Below are 14076 nucleotides of genomic sequence, written 5' to 3'. Positions count from 1 at the left end.
GATCTAAGAGTTCAGAAATGAGAGGTAACGGGTAGCGATTCTTTTTTGTCACTAGATTTAAAGCTCTGTAATCAATACAGGTTCTCAAAGAACCATCCTTCTTGGGAATGAAGAAGAGAGGCGAAGACACAGGAGACTGGGAGGGTCGTATGAATCCGCACTCTAAACTTTGCTCAATGTATTCCTTCAAATGCAAATTCTCTGGCTCAGACAACGCATAAATACGACTGCAGGGCAGAGTTGCTCCTGGCTCCAGCTCAATACGACAGTCGTAATCCCGATGAGGTGGTAATTTTCTGGCTTCTTGTTCATTAAACACCTCTGCCAAATCCTGGTATTCAGAGGGGATCTCAGGAAGCTCTACCGCACAAATCATTTGTGCTTGATCAGCCAAACTGGATGACAACGTGGTCTGCACCCTTTCAATTTGCTCACAGAAACAATGTTCACGACAGAAAGTTGAATTCATTTCCACAGTACGCCTAGACCAATCGATCTGTGGATTGTGTTCTGTGAGCCACGGCAATCCCAAAATCATCTGAAATTGAGGCGCGTCAATTAAATTGAAACTGATATTGCTTCGATGTTCTCCGGGACCTACTACCAAAATTGCTTCGGTGTCGAAGACAATAGGACCAGATGATAAGTTGGTACCATCCACTGCTCTAACCGCCTCCGGCCTAGGTTTCTTCTCAAATTTTATGCCCATAGTTTTTGCAAACTGGATATCGCAAAAATTCCCCGTGGCACCGGAATCCAACATGATGTCGACCTCTTCTTCTCTGTTTTCCCCAAAGCGAATTTTGCAGGACAAGATCAGATGTGGAGCTGCTGACTGGAGAGTGTTCGCTAATGATTGAGGTTTGGGAGTTGACTCAAAAGGAGCTCCCACCAGAGCAACTCCGTCTACTGGTGGAGCCTGTCTTTTACCCATTGCTTAGATTTTGGTTTCTTGGTACATTCTCGGACAAAATGACCAGACTGTCCACAATACATACAGAGCCTTCCCATTTGGCGTTTCTCCCTTTCTTCCTTGGACAGCGGACCACGAACTGTGCCAATTTGCATAGGTTCTTCAGGAACAACCCCTTCAGAGTTCTTAACCGGTTCCGCTCTAACACGATCAAATCTAGGAGGGACTGGCTTAAAGTCTTTTCTCTTTTCACTACGACGTTCAGACTGACGCTGATCAATTTGTAGCACAAGATCGATGAGCTCGGACACATCCGTGGGTCTCTGGGGAATCTGCGACAATCCATCTTTCAACTCATCCTTGAGGCCTCTGTAAAAGATTGCTGCTCTTTTTTCAGGAGGCCAATTCGTTTCCACAATTAATTTATTGAACTGAGCAAGGTATGCCACCAATTCTCGATTGCCCTGTTTCAAATCCAATAGTTCATTATCAGTAGTCTGGGAGATGGTTCTTCTGTCGAAAATTCGTAAGAACTCTTTCTTAAAATCTTCAAACTTGTACAGCACAGGATCATTAGAGGAGACCAATGGCATAGACCACGAAGCTGCGTCTCCACTCAGGTAAGAGAGCACGAAAGCCACCTTGGATTGATCCTCCTTAAACAAAATGGGCTTACATACAAAATGGAGAGAGCACTGAGTCATGAAGATCTGCGCCTTATTGGGATCCCCCTGAAACCTCTCTGGGGCTGCCAAGGGAATGGTGGGGGACATGGCATGCACTACTTGAGTGGTAAGGGACGATGAAGCAGTTGGGGAAGGATCAAACCCTGGGGCTCTTAAATTCCCAAAATTAGGACTAGGACTTGAGGACATCTGATCAATTCTTTGCCGAAGAAAACTTGCCTCTTGATTAGATTTTCTAACCTCCTCCCTAGTCTCACTAAGTTGTTTCTGCAACCCTTCCAAAATAGAGGCTAGCGCTTTTACATCTAATCCCTCAGCCATCTTGCTCAGACGGAATAGAATTGAGGCACTTCAATCTGTCAGAAGTGTACCTGAACTCTTGGCTTTTCCGTGGAAGCTGATGACTTGAGGGAGGAGCCCTGTTGAGTAATTCCGAATTCCCTCACCTCCCTGGACCCGGATTTCTCCAAGACCAGGAACGGAAGGGAAAGGGGAAGTGGATAGACAAGAGAGACTGCCACACTGGTGCCTAAGGACTCTTCTACGATGGCCCAACTGCACCTAAAATATGAAGCACATCATTAATACAGTTCCCACAAGAATTGGCTTCCTACACTACTCGTATCCACTAGCTGCTCAATTTACCTTACTCAAGTGTGGAATTTGCTGCTCTCTAATTCTTCATATGATATATAATAGGCTTCCTAGAAATGATCATGCATACAGTTCAGTGCTCATAGATTGCAGGTTGTAGGAAGAAGGTATGTTGGTAGACAGCAGTATTAATTATATGCATACAATGAATACCCCATTTACAACGCTCAAAGGAATGATGACTGGAAGATGCAGGAAGCTATGAAGATTACTGATAAATGTTCCAGAAGAATATCTCAACTGAAGTTCAATGAGATAGCAGGTCAGCCCTAGGCTATAAGGCTGTTTCACAAAGGCTAATGCAGGCTTAATAACATAAGAGAGTTCTCAAATGAAGAAACAAAGCAAGGAGCAATCCTACTGCATTGTCGTTTTCTGAACTGCTGTCAGGAATAATGCCCAGGAACTCTTCAAACGCCAAAGTTGCTGCCAGGAAACCAAACACCACAGGACTGGCACGAATGCTGGAACTTAATTTACAGTCTCACGGGAAAAACTGCTGAACGGTGAAGAGAGGCGGAAAGAAAATGAAGCCTCTGAACGGACAAGAAACGGGACTTGCACACGGGCCGATTAATCAACCAGAAATAATGGCCGAGTGTGCTGAGAGGCTCGTAATATACCAAAGAGCCCAAAAAACTGGAACAAAAGCCCTCAAAAGACTAATTACAGTTCAGATTCGGAAGCGCTGAGGAAGCGCGACCTTCCAACTCAAAGCGACAGTTGAAGTGCGCAGAGCAGAGGGCTCTCACGCACGAAATGGCGGACAGTCAGCGAACACTAGAACGCTGACCAACGAAATCTGGTGGCACAACCAGGAAGCCTTTACCTCCTATTTGACCACTGTTGCGCCACTCTCTGCCGCCAACTCCACATGGGCAAAAACGGAGTGGCACATGAAAAATGCCTGACCTGAATCGTGTGAGGATGAAGGCGGGATCTGACAGCTTCGAATCGAACATAGGCGTTCCAGCACATGCCCTGCAACTCAACCACACACTTCACAACAAGCGTCAGCAGGCTAAACCCAGCAGATTACAACTCCTGCTGTACTCCGTTCTCCGCATAACATGGAGAAAGTGTGCTTACAATGACGCTTGTGCAGCTATACACGAAAGCGCACAGGGGCATTGAAGGGATAAATACATATTATACTATATACTTGGGCGATGACTTTGCATATGCCAATACTGGATTGAACAGGTATTAACAGCAGGCATCACCTGCCCTCTCAGGTTTAGTCTGGAAGCAGCTTAGGCCATGCTACCTGTAGATAGCTTGGCTGTAAGAATGACTTACAACCACCACAAAGGGATTGCTGGGCCAGGAAAACAAGTGCCCCCTTATGATCCCGACCTGCAACATGACACGCCCGCTGACACCAAAAGCCCCACTGAAACTAGTCAGCAAATACCCCAGGGAAAGAGTCCCTCTACAGCAATAGTGTAGACTATCCCTGGTTCTAGAGGTCATACCCCTGGAAAGTGCCCAAGGGATGAGGGGCCTCCCCCGCTGATAACGTTCCCTAATCAAACAATAGTAGAACCAGCACATGACAATGCGACCCATCACACACCTTCGCACAAAGCAAGAGCAGACTACACCCAGTAATGTACAGCTACTGCTGAAATGCCGTTCACAAAATACAACTGTAAACTGTGCATTGTGTACGCTCGAGCAATCATCCTCAAGCAAGCAGAGGGCTAATTTAAGTGCTAGGTGCAGAATTTCACTTGAGTGGTGGACTTATATTTAAAAACAGGGTTACAAAGGTAACGGCTGATAACCCCTGCCCCCTGGAAGCCGAAGACTGCTTAGACCCTGCTACCAGCCTAATAGCTTGTCTATAAGAGTTGACTTACGACCCCCGCCAGAAGGGATAAACAAGCTGAACCAAGGAGTTCCCCCTCTGGACTAATCAGCATATACCCCCTGGAAGAATCCCTCTACAACAGTAGTGTAGAATATCCCAAGTGCATGAGGTCAAACCCTTGGAAATGGCCCAAGAGATGAGGAGGGCCCCCCCTGGTGCTATCGCACCCTAAACCATACCATAGGAGAACCAGCGCATGCCACTGAGACCCAACACTCATCTTTACGCAAGGCAACAGCAGACTGTACCCAGAAACGTACAACTTCTGCAGAGGTGCAGTACTCAAACTTCAACTGACTACTGTGCTTAGTGTACGCTAGAGCTACTAATACAAGCAAAGTACTGATGGCTATTACAGTGCGTGAAGCTTAATGTAGTAACTTGCGTGGTGCACTTCCATTTTATATACAGGAATGCAAAGGTAAACAGCTGGTAACACATGCCCCCCAGAAACCAAGGGCCGCTTAGACCATGTTACTTCAAGAATAGCTTATCTATAAAAGTTGCCTAACCCCTCGCGCATATGGGAAAATAAGCTGAAACAAGGAGCTCCCCATATTGGCGATATGAAACCTCGGGTCAACTTCTCACCTTGGGAGGTGCACGAGGGAACTAAAGGATACACAGGTTCATCACAAAGCTGTACCAATGCAAGCCAGGGGAGCCCAACCACACTAACCCTGAGCAGAAGCTGCGTGTCCAAATCCTGATGAAGCCCATCGTACACAGCCACCACCCAAAATCGTGAAAACGACAAAAAGGGGGGTTGGAATACCAGATAGACAGTCAGAGGTTCCAAAACAGCTGCCACTTCACTTCTTGCACAACAATACAGAGTTTTCTATGTGCCCACTTTTCCAGAAATAATGTGGCAAGGGCTTGCGTGCCTACAGCGCCTGCTGCAAAAGTAAAGTGAGGCGTAGGCCTACAAACTAACCAACAAGATCTCCCCTTACTGACATTTCTAGTAAATATACTTGCCTCGGTGTGGAAGTGTCTTCCCAGTGAGATCATGTTGTGAGAGAGTCTGATAACTTGTAAGTGATCTTCTACCAGTGTAATAACTCGAAGTGACATACACTTATTACTAAACTCTGAAGACCGCTAAGTGCTACAAAGCAACGATTGGTTACCAGACCAGCACCAGTACTAACGCCTGCGTAACCATTCGCTCCTGGGTAGGCCTGTCTACCAGCAGGTAGGGTTTGGACCACCTGAACCCCGGAACCTCGCGGAGAGGTGGCCCACCTTCCCGGCCAGCACACGTGTAAACCAGCCAAAGGCCGTTCACACTGGGCTCTTCCATAAGAAGTGTTCGAAACCTATCAAATGTTTAATGCTCCAGCTGTATGGAGCATCATTTTGTCTGTGCTAAAATTTGGATAATTAAGCAAGTTATAGGTCCGCACACCCCGCCTGCAGGACTCAAACCGTAAACACCTTTCTGCTCAAGGGCGGAAACGTCAAGCGGGATCAGGGACGAACAAATATATGGGCCGCGAGGAAAGAAACAATATACATGGGAGTAATTCTGGGGAGTGCCTGCCCCACACTGTATGTAAATTGACCCAAATTAGACGCTAGACCCAGGAAAAGTGACTGAGGAAAGCACCTTTGTCACCTGCTTCCACGCTGATGTGGCCTACGTGCCTTCCGTGCTGGCGGACGCCGTCCTATCATGAATAGATGGTAAAATTAGATGTAGTACAATCATGACGTTCCAGAAGGCCTTAAAATTGCGCAAGAGCAGTTGTCCATACCCCTGCATGTAAACTGAGCGCGCAACTACGCGCCTCTCCAGGAACGAGCAGGCATACCTGGGTCAGCCATAAAATGCATTAGGTGTACACAGATGGCCTGAACTACTGCACGTCCCTTGTGCCAGCAAACGGTTGTGTGTACATAATGTCCACACTATGCAGTAGCATTTGTTTGGCCAGTGTATCGCACCTGTCCTAGGACTGAGTACCGAATCACGTGTACGTACTGATCACCTCATGCAAGGATAGCATACCGCTAGTCTGAATCACACAAATCTTAATCATGGCACACCGATGCATGTACACATTAGCCACATCCTGCAGATCTAGCTTGGTGCTTACCTGATGCCACATACCTCTAACACCGGGGCACCCAGTTACCTGTATACATGGCGGAATCAAGCAGAGTACACTGGCAGATGTTCTGGTGTACCACACCCCCCTCAAGAAGGTACTCAGGCCCGTGTACATATAGCAAAAACATCTTCTCATATCTGCCGGCACTCAGGTGCATGTATCTGCGAGTATATACTATAACTAGCGTACGTGTGAACTAAGCACTAGTGGTGCTGTACCCTGCACATTCGTAAAGGTGCATTGTAATTGCGTGCTGACACAACAAAGAACCCGGAAGCCGCCCTATAATATGCAGTTCGCAGACCGGGCCTGCCAGGCGCACCCAGGAGGGTGTGAGGGGGGCTCACATCTGCACGTCCCAAGCCCAACTACCCAGCACACCTCATCCCCAGCCTGTAAGTGAACCTCAACAAGTAAAATTGAAGCCCTCTACTGATGACGGGTGAAACCTCAAGTGGAGGAAATATATCCCCAGGCTCTGGAGGTGTCTTACCAGTGTATTCTAGTGCTTGTTGTCTGATAATGCGTGCAGTGGAAACCTATTACCTGCGGCTGAATATGTACAAAGCAGGATTCACGTTTAGCTTATCATGTTCGCAATGCCGCCCCTTGACTGACTTAACTTCCAGTACTTGTACTCAAGCCACCCGAGCCTGCGGTAACTAATGAGCAGTCACGACCGTCTGACGTGCATTCAAGATGTGACCTCTACAGCAACATAGAAGCATGTGTCGCTTGCCTAAGAAGCACTTGCGATGGAACCCAGGGCCGCGTACACGCAAAGCAACTGCTGTACCAGTTCGCTACATTCGCCAATGCACTTTCCTTGCCGTTAAAGTCCTTATGCTACTTGTGGGTAGCGTAAAATAGAAAAGCAAAAGTCAACCTAGTACCACACCAGGTACTCATTCCTAAGGCAAGGGACATGAGTTAACTATAAACTATAACTTTCGGGGATAAGCATATTCCTATTTTGGGAATTCGCAGATTACGACATCCGCGAGCGTGCAGGAGCCTCAATATAGACCGCCACCCTGGAAGCTGTTCGTCACCCATGGCCCTATTTCGTAGGACAGGGGAAGGCAGTGATGGTACCAAGGAAAATGGTCTTGCTAGATGTGATCTCTAATCGTTCCTGCAGCTGTTGCAAGAATTCTGACGTCAACCCCGTGTCTAGATCACGCTCGTGAACAGGGTAGGCCAGTCGAAAGTAGCGCGCTACTGGCGCCGGAGCGACAGCCAGCAGGCGAGAGGGGGCCCACGCCTGCCAAAGCCGACACCCGGGAAAAGACAAGGGAGGAGCTCAACTAATAACACTCAGCCCCCGGACGAGCGGCTCAAGTACCTCGCCCTCACACCGGACGGCCCCGCGCGATATGGAACCCTAATAACCAAACTAGTCTAACCCGCGCTGGAAGCGAGGTCCCAGCAAGCTGAGACACAATACTTCCCCTGTTTAAATGGCCCGAGCGAGACGCGACCTGGGCATCGAGGTGCATTACCTAGCTCCAGTTGCCTTTCATGACACATTCATATTGTTAGACACGGAAAATTGAATGAATCATAATCACGGGATGCTCGGCGACCTCGCCGAGACTCGAACCCGGGTCACCGTGTTCAAGGATGCCCGCCCTACCCGTTCGGCCACCTCCTCTCAAAATACTAGGCAGACAGGGCAATCTCCCCTCGAAGGCGCAGGGTAGCAGCACCCCCGGGTTGTGTCAGCCCCGGGCGCACCCCCCCCCCCCACCAATACGCAAGGTTCGACGTTAGTAGCTCATGCAGGCTGGCTGCTGACCGGACCATAGCTGGCGAGTCAGACACCTGGCTGCAGATGATGAATTTTATCTATCCACGTAATTATTCATTGTGGCCACAGTGCAGCGCCGCAAGCAGACGGTACCATAATAGAAATAAATGTGCATCCTGCTGGACATATGATAAGAAGGGGGTTTGTGTTCTCGGTTTACCCAAAAGGTGTCCCCCGGACATGCAACGTGTCAGCAGAACACACACGTATTGCGGCAGGCAAAAAAGTCTACATTTAGAATATACTGTACGGCCCGGCCTCCGTCAGCATACCGAACAACAGAAAATGCGAACACTGACAGATACCTCGCGAACACTAAAGTACCCATGATATAGCAAAGAATCAACTTCATGTAAATAAAAAGTTCACAGGCCATCGATGGCTTGCTGGGGACTAACGTGCTGAAGGATTCACCCAGTCCGCCCACTTCACTCATACAGTAGATTAACTGCCTAACAGGTGTGGAAACCAGGCTGTTTTGAACAGAGCCGACGAAAATCGTGTAGTCATTCACAGAAGAGAAGCCAATTAATTCACCACCCTCGGATACTTTCCAGCGCAAATAGAAACATGTAAATAAGCCATAAATGCGGAAACAAGAAAGAGTGCAAATCGCTAAGAAATTAGCCTTTATCCTCATCAAGACCGCCGGGAAGATGCCACAAAGCGAACTCATCATGTAGCCGGGGAGACCACAGAACGTGCATGCACCAGCGGGCAGAGAACACTCTAAGTATCCACCAGCTACAATTACTACAAGGCCCCCACCCTGCTAAAGTCGGGAGACATGATTCCTATTCAAAATGGCCGCCGGGAGGATGATGGGGGAGAGTCGGCCATTAACCCCAGGCCCCACGCCCGCCTGAGTAACTGGGCCCCAAATTTGAAGCCAAACCACGCCCCGTACCTACCCCAGAGTGCATGGGGCGGTGCGCCCTGTACATAGCATATGAGAGGAGCGTCGCCGGGGGGGGGAAGGGGGGGGGACCGATTATGGTTCCAGGCATGCCCGGGAAACATGAACACCGCGAGCTGAGGGACGGCACGCGTGGGCTCACACCGCAGGGAACACCCGCACTATAAACGAGAAAGCGTGGCGCCAGCGCCATGTGAGCGAAAGCCACAGTGCACCAACACGTTTTTCTAGTAAGACAAGGGACAACAAGCGATTTGACTAATGTTAAAACACCGCGTGCCAACGCCAGAAGAACACCCCACGTTACTGACGACAGACACTCACACAATCAATCAGTGGTAATAATATGTGGGCTTTAAGGCCACCGAGAGCGAACATAGGTCCTTCCACAAGCGTGAGCACAAAGCATCAACTGCACTAGGAAACGATTTACCCAGGATCACATTATCCCAACCGCCGTTTCCGAGGTAAGAACCCAGGTCACCAGCTCCCTGGTCGAACGCTCCAGCCGCCCGGCCGCAGCCTCTCCCCCGATAAAGCTTCCTAATTGCCAAGCAATGTTAAGGCATCCATAAGAAAGCACACTTAAACATAGTGTTCGCACGGTCAAACACTTCTTTGCCCCGAGAGGTCAGAGGGAGGGCGCCATGACACCTGGCCAGGCCAATGTGACGCTGGAGAACCCAGCCTGGCAGTGAGGGTCCTGCCCGTTGAACAATACATCAAACGGCACCTGCGCGCGTGCAAGACCTCTGCTCACCCCCACTGCATTACCATTGTGTGGAACCCAACGATCGCACTCGAAGCCATGTTAAAACATGCATAAGAAGCACAATAGAAACTCGCACTCACACGGTCAAACACTTCTTTGCCCCGAGAGGCCTTAGTATGGGCGCCATGCCACCTGACCAGGCCAGGAAAAACACACTCAGTGCGCGAGGAAGACGTCATCAGAGACAACAAGGAACGAAGCAGGGGATCGACAGGAGGAGGGGGGGCACCCGCCCGAGCCTGCACAAGTTGCCCCACGTGCCACCGGACAAAGGAACCTGCCCACAAAAGCATCTCTGTGGGAACACAACCCCTAGAATCACTCCACTCACCGCAGGAGAAGCAAACCGTCGCATCGGTGAAACCCCTCATCGCGACGCATGACCGAACCGACCAGAGGAGGAAAAGAGTGTCCCCGACGTGGAGCGCGCAACGTCCGGAGCGGCAAAGAGGCCTGAGATATGGCGAGAGGGAGAGATATACCCCCCTCTCCCTGCCTGCCGCCCCCGGACGTGCGTCACTGACCCGCCCACATCCCACAGAGCAAAGCCTGCCCTGGGGAGGAGTGGCTGGCCATATTCCAGGACGGGGGCAGCCCTACGCGACTAAGGGCCCGCCCTCCTGATGGCCACAGGGTGGCCTCTGGCAGGCGCATTTCTATCAGCTTTGAGTGGTGGTGAGGACGTGTCCTTGCTCAAGAAATATTGCTGGCGGGACGACCTGTCACGAGAGGAAAGAACAAGGAAATGGGCCTTGGTTTACGAAAGACACAGAGCAGCCGATCAGGTGCGTCTCACCCTCCTTAATCTGGATTCCTGTAATATGTACAGGGCTGGCTTTAGCACTGGAGTCGCCCAGAGGAACAATGTTTGCTGGCGCCCCCAATGACCACCTCCGCCACAGATTCCACCATTTGTCAGTGCCCCTTAAGTCTCCATAACCACTGTCGCTTAGATTAATTTAGTTGTATAGCGCCACTCATGCCAGTTTAAGGTGTCAGACATTTTACATACACAAACATTGCACAGATACAATCATATGTGTGTCAATCAGTGCCTAGGAAATGTTACATAAGACGGAGGCTTACAAGGTGTAGGAGTCACATATCATCCATTCTAGTCGGCAGTAGAGTATAAGAGAACTTAGGGCCAGATGTAGGAGCCCTAATACCGGTCGGTAACGGCCGAATTCGGCCGTTACCGACCGGTATTTGGGTTTTCAGATGTAGGGGCCATTATTTTACAGAATCAGTAAATTTACCGAATCTGTAAATTTACCGATTCTGTAAAATACCGAATCGGTAATTTTACCGATTCGGTAAATCCAAATGTAGGTGACACTCCTGAGAGTGCCACAGGCCCTTAAGAGTCGATATTTTACCACACAATCCTATTGTGTGGTAAAATACCGAATCCAGGTGTGCATGCACATCTGTGCATGCACACTGTGCAATGTGACACACAGACATGCCCTTAGGGCATGTATGTGTGCCACATGTCACACATGCCTTTACTTCGGGTGCTAGAGGGTGTTAAAGTGACACCCCCTGCACCCTTGCAACATTCGGTATTTACCGAATCGGTAAAAACCGATTCAGAATTTCCCATTGACTCCTATGGGCTTCACAGCCAATCAAATCAGGATCGCCTGCAGATCCGTTGAAACCAGCTCAGCTCAGGAACATGTCCCCGCTATGCCGGACGCCGGTACTCTCTTTGATCAACCTGTCTTTATCTTCAGGCGTAGTTCCCATTAGGTGGAAACAGGCTGTAGTTACACCTATTTTGAAGAAGGCTACCCTTGACCCCCTCAAACCCGAGAACTACCGCCCTGTCTCCCTCCTTCCTTGGGCTGCAAAAGTAACCGAGGCCCATGTGAATGGAATTTTGTCGGACCACCTCACTAGGGCTAACATCCCTGATCCCACCCAGAACGGTTTCCGCGCGGGCCACAGCACGGAGACGGCCCTACTGTCCATGGTTGAACACCTGCGTTCTGTGCGGGATGCGGGTCGGACGGCGGCACTATTGCTATTATATCTTAGTGCCGCGTTCGACACGATCTCGCACAGGATGTTGCTCCAGCACCTGGAAGAAGTAGGTGTCTCGGGCTCCGCCCTATGTTGGTTTCGTTCCTTCCTTACCGAACGGTCTTTTCAGGTGGCGATCCCGCCCGGTCAGTCTAAATCATATCCGCTGGAACTGGGTGTCCCTCAGGGCTCTTCGTTAAGCCCCACCCTATTCAATCTTTATGTGAGGCCGCTGGCTGCGGTCGTCAAGCAGTGGGGCTTGACGATGGTCTCATATGCAGACGACACACAGCTGGCGGTCACGTTGAGTGGGGACTCTGATATGGAGGCCCCCAGGTTCCGTGACGGACTACGGGCAGTGGCTAACTGGATGAATTCCAACTGTCTCCAGCTAAATGCCAAAAAGACCGAGGTCATGGTAGTTGGCAAGCAGGCGGGGCTATGGGGTGACTTGTGGTGGCCTCCGGAATCGGGTGTGACCCCTTCTTCAGCATCGGAGATAAAAAATCTTTGGGTCTGGCTGGATCCGACCCTTAGTTTCATCTGCCACACTAAGAAGGTGGCGGCTACTTGCTACGGTATTATCAGAGGGCTAAGACCGATCATTACATTTTTCCACGCACCCACCAGGCAGCTAGTGGTCCAAGCGGCAGTGCTGTCCCGGCTGGATTATGCTAGCTCGCTTTTGGTGGGGATTAATCAGTCGGAACTCATCCGGCTGCAGCGAGTGCAAAATGCTGCAGCCAGAGTGGTGATTGGCCTGCCAAGGCAGTGTTCGGTTTCTAACACGCTGCGCTCTCTTCACTGGCTTCCTGTGAACCAGAGGATCAAATTCAAAGTATTATGCCTTGCTTTTAAAATCCTCAAGGGCTCAACTCCCCAAATATTGGAGAATTTGCTGGTGCCGTATGTTCCCTCACAAACCCTCAGATCCCTGGGCCAGAACCTAGCAGTTGGTCCGCGCTTCAGGCTGAGCAGAGTCGGTGGCCGTTCTTTTCGGGTGTTAGCGGCGAAGTTGTGGAATTCTCTCCCCCCTCACACCCGGGCCCTTGAAGACCTCTTGATGTTTAGACGTGCCATTAAGACTATTTTATTCGTTTAGCTCTTATTAATCTACTTCACTGTTCCATTTCTTTGGTCTTTTAACTGAGGTGTGTTGTGTGTGCCTTGCAAAGCGCCGGGACGCCCCTTGGCTGGGGCAGCTGAGCGCGGTATAAGTATAGATAACATAACATAACATAGGAATCAATGGGAAATACCGATTCGGTATTTACCGAATCGGTAAATACCGAAGGTTACCGATTCGGTAATTCAAATTTAAAAATTACCTACATCTCCCTCCTTCATAAATACCGAATTGGTAAAATACGGTATTTATGAGTCGGTAAATTGAAGTTACCTACATCTGGCCATTAGTCTGGAAAAGCACAAATTCAGAATTTTAAATGTAACACAATTGTTAGTTTTTTTTAATAATAAGAATTAATTTCTACCTAAATTGACCGTCATTACAATATTAGGATTTGATGACAGTCAATAGCTCATTGCTCTATATTAGGATTTTAACTTAAAAACTGCAAGTAACAAAAGGATATCTGTCAAACAAAAGCGGTAATCCATTGACCAATTTATATTATATGCACTTTATGATCTGAATGGGACACGTTCTTTGCAGCAGGGACATTAACCCTCTGCACTACAAAGAGTCATAATTTTTTAGACCAAGCTCCGGTCTCTCTCCAGGAAGAACATTTATGAAAGGAGTTATCTTCACATTTTTATTGCTGGGACAAGGAACGCGACATCAGGTGCTTTTAAAACAATAAATATAGCAACCCCACAGCAAGTCAGCGCTCGGTGCGATGGCACCGATCGTACCACCCTAGAGCCGGCCCTGAATATGTATTTAGCCAAGTCACCAAACTCACTTTACCTGTGCGGACGCAGCAAGCTCTTCATTGTGCCATGCCAGCGCAGTGAACTCTGCGCCCTGTCTCTGTATATGCTGCACGGAAAAGGGGGGGGAGGGGAGGGAGGGAGAGAGAGAGAGAGAGAGAAACTCCTCCTAGCCCCCACTGCATCACGTGCACACATTTCCAGAGGCCCCAGCCTCTAGTCTAAGCCACTCCTGACGCTGCTCCTGCTGTTACAACAGCACCTGGATTGGATGTATGACATTACAACGCATGCTTTTACCACGCATGCCTTTACAACGCAGTTTTTACAACGCATGCCTTTACAACGCATAGCGCTTAGGGGTGCTGGATAGTGAATAGTTTAATTTACTATTCCAACTCCAGTCCCCGT

The 14076-nt window shown here is 49.3% G+C and overlaps 1 protein-coding gene across 3 annotated transcripts in view; it reads left to right on the top strand.

Annotated features, from left to right (window-relative positions):
• The window catches only part of LOC144829209 (aromatic-L-amino-acid decarboxylase-like), a 799768-nt gene that overhangs the window by 373606 nt on the left and 412086 nt on the right, over positions 1-14076 (top strand). The window lies entirely within an intron of this gene.

The sequence above is a fragment of the Lissotriton helveticus genome, chromosome 4_1 (genome assembly GCF_964261635.1).
Source record: "Lissotriton helveticus chromosome 4_1, aLisHel1.1, whole genome shotgun sequence".
Classification (NCBI taxonomy): domain Eukaryota; kingdom Metazoa; phylum Chordata; class Amphibia; order Caudata; family Salamandridae; genus Lissotriton; species Lissotriton helveticus.
The sequence above is the reverse complement of the archived record's forward strand: the minus strand, read 5'-3'. Positions and strand labels throughout refer to the sequence as shown.